Consider the following 7,207-nt stretch of genomic DNA (forward strand, 5'->3'; position numbering starts at 1 on the left):
TGGGGTGGGGGGAGTAACTGGGAGCAGGGCTGGACTGGGACACACATGTGGCCCTGGAATTCAACCAGACTGGCCCACTTTAATTTTGAGTGTCCCTATCAGCACCCCCTTACATCAAAGTGTCCCCATCAGCACCCCCTTACATCAAAGTGTCCCCATCAGCACCCCCTTACATCAAAGTGTCTCCATCAGCACCCCCTTACATCAAAGTGTCCCCATCAGCACCCCCCTTCACATCAGAGTATCCTCAAGAGCACCCCCTTACATCAGAGTGTCCCCATCAGCACCCACTTACATCAGAGTGTCCCCCCCTCTCATCCCCCTCCCATGTGTACTCACAGTTCTGAAGGGAGCCTCTCGTTCCTCTCTCCAGTCATGTGATAAGTGACAAGTGATAAGGGGAGAGAGGAAGGGAAATCTGCCGGCTGTCTATCTCCCCCTGCAGGCTGGAGGGAGCAGAAAGCCTAATCATCTCTCCAGCAAGTGTAGGCAGCTGCTCCTTGGTGACAGGAGTGAAATCACGATCACTCACTGTCAGTGAGGAGCGGCTCCAGGACTGTGCCTGACTGGCCCACTGAGCCATCGGCCCACCGGGAAACTCCCTGTAGTTCCAATGGCCAGTACATGCCTGACTGGGAGTGATATCTTTTGGCTAACATGGGAAGTGGCTGGGGAGTGACCTGGTTGGTGGTGTGAGTGTGAAATAGATGATGTGTTTCACGTTTCTTTCACATTTGCGGTAATGCTTACTGCCCACTTAAAAGTGATCTGTGGTGTATTGCTTTTCAACAAGTGGTATAGCAGCAGCCGACAGGCGTTCATGAGGTGCTACTGCCGCCTCCTCGTTTTTTTTTTACATTTCTGAATGGTAGTTTTACATTGTTAGACTAGGCTGCTAATGCGAGCGAATTTGGCTTGCAGTTGCAGAGTGGCCCCATGGAAAACAATAGGCGAGTTTGACAGGCGGTGTTGCAGGCTCCAAGCTGTTCAATGAGCTCAGTGCCTCTGACAAGAAGTGAGAGGCACTGTGAGCTCGTCCTCTCAGTCAGCTGCAAACAGAGTGTGCTGGCTTGTATTTAAACTGGCCGCTCTGTATGTAGCTTCTGACAGGCTGCACAAGGAGCCCCGTATCTCCGGAACCATAGATGATAGGAGCCCCATTTTGACCAGTGGTTGGGTAGGTCTTCAGCTACCTACCCCCCAAATTTGCGCTCTATGTGACCCCTGGTCTCTGAGCCATGACCCTCAAAGTCAATCTTTTTTTAGTGATTTTTTTTTTTTTTAATGGGCCTATCTTAAGGTAAGGGGCCTGGAGCTGCAGCTCCAATAGCCCCTATGTTAATCCGGCCCTGATCACTGCTCCTGATGCCAGGGAGCAGTAGATCCCGGTCATGTTGCTAGGAAGAACAGGGAAATGCCTTGTTTACGGCGCGCGCGTGGTCACAGTGCCACATTGGCCACAGGTACGCCCATTTGTGCAGCTGTGCCATTGTGCCGACGTACATCGTCGTGTGCTGGTCGGCAAGCGGTTCATAGACCAAGCTGTTTAGCAAAAGTGGCAACTGGAGGGTAAAGACAAATAAATGAACGCTGGCAGGCTGCTATTATGGTCAGCTTTTATTCATATAGTTAAAACCTTCATTAAAAAAACAAAAAAACAAAAAAAACACAAAAATGGTTTCTGTTACTGCTTAAAATGTGTTAGTTTGAATTAGGCTCTAATTTGTTAGTCACGTATGTAAGGTCCAGACAATGCTGCTATAAAAGGGTGTCTCCATTGCTCCTCTATAGACAGAAGGACTGTTATTGGCCAGATCATTAGGTGAAAATAAAGTGGAAAAAAAGCCTGAAAACGAATGCAGCTGCCACATCCAAGGATTGGTAAGCTGTGATTTATTAAAGCTTTGCTTTGAGTTTTGGATATGCTATTCTTTGACTGAAATTAGCCTTAATGCTTAATTGTAAAATGCTAGTTTTTGTTCTAAGGTTAGTAGCATGATTATTCTTTATTTATCATCTTCAGCTTAATATACATTTTAATTCATACATCCAGTGCCTTGAAAAAGTATTCATATCTCTTGAAATTTTCCACATTTTGTCATGTAACAACCAAAAACGTAAATGTATTTTATTGGGATTTTATGTGATAGACCAACACAAAGTGGAACATAATTGTGAAGTGGAAGGAAAATGATAAATGGTTTTCCAAACTTTTTACAAATAAATATGTGAAAAGTGTGGCGTGCATTTGTATTTAGCCTCTTTTACTCTGATGTCTCTAACTAAAATCTAGTTGAACCAATTGCCTTCAGAAGTCACCTAATTAGTAAATAGAGTTCACCTGTGTGTAATTTAATATCAGTATAAATACAGCTGTCCTGTGAAGCCCTCAGATCCTAATTAGAGAGCCTTAATGAACAAACAGAATCATGAAGGCCAAGGAACATACCAGACAGGTCATAAAGTAGTGGAGAAGTTTAAAGAAGGGTTACGTGATAAAAAAAATATCCCAAGCTTTGAACAGCTCATGGAGCACTGTTCAATCCATCATCCTAAAGTGGAAAGAGTATGGCACAACTGCAAACCTACCTATTAAGACATGGCCGTCCACCTAAACTGACAGGCCGGGCAAGGAGAGCATTCATCAGTGAAGCAGCCAAGAGGCCCAAGGTAACTCTGGAGGAGCTGCATACATCCACAGCTCAGGGGGTAGAATCTGTCGATGGGACAACTATTAGTCGTGCACTCCACAAATCTGGCCTTTATGGAAGAGTGGCAAGAAGAAAGCCATTGTGTTGAAAGAAAACCATAAGAAATCCCATTTGCAGTTTGCGAGAAGCCATGTGGGGGACACAACAAACACATGGAAGATGACACAGCAAACATTTGGTCAGATGAGACCAAAATTAAACCTGTGTGGCAGAAAACTAGCACTGCACATCAACCTGAACACACCCTCCCCACCTTGAAACATGGTGGTGGCAGAATCATATAATGTATTTCTTCAGCAGGGAAGCTGGTCAGAGTTGATGGGAAGATGGATGTAGCCAAATACAGGGCAATCTTAGAAGAAATCCTTTTGGTCTGCAAGACTTGAGACTGGATAGAGGTTCACCTTCCAGCAGGAAAATGACCCTAAACATACAGCCAGAGCTACAATGGAAAGATTTAGATTAAAGCATATTCATGTGTTAGAATGGCCCAGTCAAAGTCCAGACCTTAATCCAATTGAAAATCTATGGCAAGTCTTGAAAATTGCTGTTCACAGACGCTCTCCATCCAATCTGACAGAGCTTGAGCTATTTTGCAGAAAAGAATGGGCAAAAATGTCACTCTCTAGATGTGCAAAGCTGGTAGAGACATCCCCAAAAACACTTGCAGCTGTAATTGCAGTGAAAGGTGGTTCTACAAAGTATTGACTCAGGGGAGGGGGGGGGGCTGAACAGAAATGCACGTCACACTTTTCACATATTTATTTGTAAAAAAATGTAAAAAACATTTATCATTTTCCTTCCACTTCACAATTATTTCAACATTTTAGAAAACTCCACATTCCACAGTATATCAGAGAGCATAGTCTGTTCTGAAGATACAGTTTGGAGGAATTTTTAGCTAATACAGGTACACGCAGGTACATTCTTTTGCTGTGACTGGGGTGGTATCTGTATATAGGCATACAATTAGGGGTTGTATCTGTATGTAGGCACACCAACTGATTGGCTGCCAAACTGTGGCCATTCTTAAAAAAAATAAGTGTACTTTCAGACAAAGTGCACTTATTCTTTTTTCAAAAACCTCCCCGCCCTTTACCCCACTTACCTAACAGATCCCGCCCTCCCCTTCCGCAGATACACACTGACCAAGAGCCAACATCCACAGCCTCCTCTGTTTGTTGACATCCAACACTACAATTCTTCTCTTCCTAGTAGTGCCTTCGCAGAATGTCAGGATCACTTAGTGCTCCTGCTACTCATTCCAGCATCCAGGTGTTGGCTGTTGCATTCCCCTTGTCTGTGTTCACCTGGAAGGTGATTGATCTGGTCAGTCACCTGATATAAGCAAACCCAACACTCTATCCCTTGCTTGTGATAGAGACAGAGTTACCTGCATTGTTCTTGATCAAGCTTCCCGTTTGTCTGCCCTGCTTTGCTGTTGGATTTCCCTGTGTATGACCCGGATCGGATATTGGACTATTTCCTGAACTCAGCCTGCCTTTTACCTAGACTGTCATAGAACCACGCTATCTGTCTGCTAAACTGCAAGTAGTATATTTGCTCTGTTCGCATCTGCTCTGGTGTGGTGGCCTGGCACTATAGTATTGTGTATAAGTTCTGGGGGCAACCAAGTACCAGTAGGCCTGCTTGCCTTAAGGGAAAGGGGGCTGCTATAAGTGAAGTACACAGTAGCTAGCTGTAGTGTCTGACCACCTGCATTGAGGTAGACATGACATTCGTGACATTATCACAAGCCTTTAACAAAATTTCTGTCAAGATGGAATCTGCACAGGCCCGTTTATTTGCTGAGGAAATGTGCAAACTGACACGCCAAGTCCAGGAATTGTCTTTGCGTGTAGACACACCTCCAGTAGTGACGCAGGAGCCAGAGACCAAAGTTAACCCGCCTGATCGTTTTTCTGGTGACCCCCATGTGTTTTCCAACTTTAAAAAATGGTTATATGCTATATTTTAAGCTTAAGCCACACTCTTCAGGTTCGGAAGCACAGCGAGTTAACTTGATTTATACATGGTTGCAGGGGGATCCCCAGTCTAGGGCTTTTAGTCTCTCCACAGATGACCCAGCCAGAGGGTCAGTTGAAGAATTTTTCAAGGTCCTGGGTTTACTCTATGATGATCCTGATCGTGCCCACTCAGCAGAAGCTAAACTTAGGTCATTACGTCAGGGTAACTGCACCGCTGAGCAATACTGTTCTGATTTCCGCTGCCGGGCACCTGACTCAGGGTGGCCAAGAGTATGCAGATTGGCGCAACCCATTTGTCCTCTGGGAAAAAGGCTAGGAGAAGATCTCATGGTCTCTGCCTATACTGTGGCAACCACTTTGTCGCCAGTTGCCCTAATAAGCCGGGAAACATCAAGAGTCTAGTGCGGGTGGGTCTGCTTCTTTAGACTATACTGGGTCAGGTCCCCCCCGAGACAAACTATTTGTTCCTGCACAAATTAGCTCCGCCAAGTTTTCTCATCACCTCTCCGCCTTCATAGACTCCATAACCTGTATATAGATTAGGCTACAATGGAGATTATGTCCTGGTCCCAGACCTGCCTCCAGAATTGCATTTAAACTACCCAACTACTAGCCCATCTCACAGTCCCAGCTCTCCCTACCTGTTACGCTGATTTTGCTGACTTCTTCTCCGAGAAGGCTGCTTCTGTTCTTCCTCCCCACCGATAGACCTCCGGCCTAACACTACCCCTCCTAGAGGCTGAATTTTCCCTCTGTCATTACCTGAGACCCAGGTCATAAAAATCTATGTTCAGGAAAATTTGGAGAAGGGGTTCATTCGCCCTTCCACGCCCCCTACCAGGCTGGGTTCTTTTTCGTTGAGAGGAAGGATGGATCTTTACACCCCTGTATCGTTTACCGTGGCCTGAACAAGATCACTATTCCTAACAAGTATCCCCTACCACTCATTACTGAGCTCTTTAGCTATATTCAGGGAGCTCAAATTTTCATCAAACTGGATCTATGGGGAGCTTACAATTGACTGAAATAGTCCATACCTAAACTTGTTCAGCTTTAAAGACAGAGGTGACAGTTGCTTGAACTAGAAATGATCTCACATCTGACAGAGCCTGCATATCGGAGGAGGGTCATCTGTAAGAGGAAAACAACAATTAGACGAGTTAGATAAGTTGGTATTGCTCAATGTCCCTGCCCTTTGAAAACTTCACTGTGCCCTTCTCAGTGCTCAGCTACATTGATTATTATTTAATAATTAAACAGAATGTATAAAAGTGAACTGAATTTTATGGCGGGTATCAGAATTTAACATTTATTTTCCAGCCTTACTAATGGCATTGCTAATGGTTCGAATTCAGCACAAAGAAATAGTCATACTTTAAATTTAAAGCTCAGAATATATAAACCAACAAATGTTGATGCTAAAATGGAGATAAAAATGCAGTTTAAGATACAATGTATTAGTAAAAATAATAGGAACATTTTAAAGGAATAGCTCCTGGAACCTTCCAGAGATGTCTTTCTCATGGCCAGATGAGGCCAAGTAAACACAAGCTTCAGCTTATAAACATTTCCATGTGTAGCCCTCTTTTGGTGGTGGTGGGGGTATGGAAAATGGCCCTCCCCAAACATGATATTGTGCTAAACCTGTAGATAAATAAGAGAGCCAGATTTTTTTCTAAGTGGAAGAGTGGGTTTGATAATTAAGTTGGTTGGCATTACCTCCACCCAAGACAGGGGATACCCCTTCTGGGAAATTAACCAGTTATCTAATAAATGCGATTGGGAGCAGAGGAATTACTGCAATCAGTATATAACATTAACCATAATGAAAAAGATGCACACCAATATAGAAATAATACAAGCTATACAAGCTATTTATATGAAAAATATTACTAATAGTACATACATCCAATGTACAAAGAGATATTATCAGCAAAGGACCCAACAAGTGTTCTGTTGGAATTGTGCACATACAGTATACCATACCCAGGTATATATAGATGTTAATAGAGATACCTCCAGATAAATGTTACATCAAAGTCCAGTTGCAGAAGCCCCTGAGAATGATCATGATGTGACATTCATCTTGGTATTGGAGACCTGACGACAAGAGCTACGATAATGATGTGACCATCCAGCCGTTACCCAACAAGCCTGGAACACAGCTTTTTCCCAGCAGAAACTGTGGTGTGGCACTGGAAATCAAAGTCACCTACTGTGCTTTAGTCCATAGTAGTTTCTAATCTGACATGCAACTGGAACTCTAACTACTAGAAGTGGCCATTGGATGCCCAACCTGGCTCTAGCCTTTGCTGGGTATTGAGTTCTAAGCTAAAACTAGCTATTGCATTCCAGACCAGATGGGATAGGGTTAACTAAAATAACAGGAGCGGCATATAAACTCTATTGCAATAAACAGGTTCAACTTCTAATATGCAGCAAGGTGACTACTACATACTGAACATATAGTAGCACAGGCCTAGCTATTTGGCCCTGTGCATGTGAGAT

The sequence above is a fragment of the Aquarana catesbeiana genome, linkage group LG06 (genome assembly GCF_042186555.1).
Source record: "Aquarana catesbeiana isolate 2022-GZ linkage group LG06, ASM4218655v1, whole genome shotgun sequence".
NCBI lineage: Eukaryota > Metazoa > Chordata > Amphibia > Anura > Ranidae > Aquarana > Aquarana catesbeiana.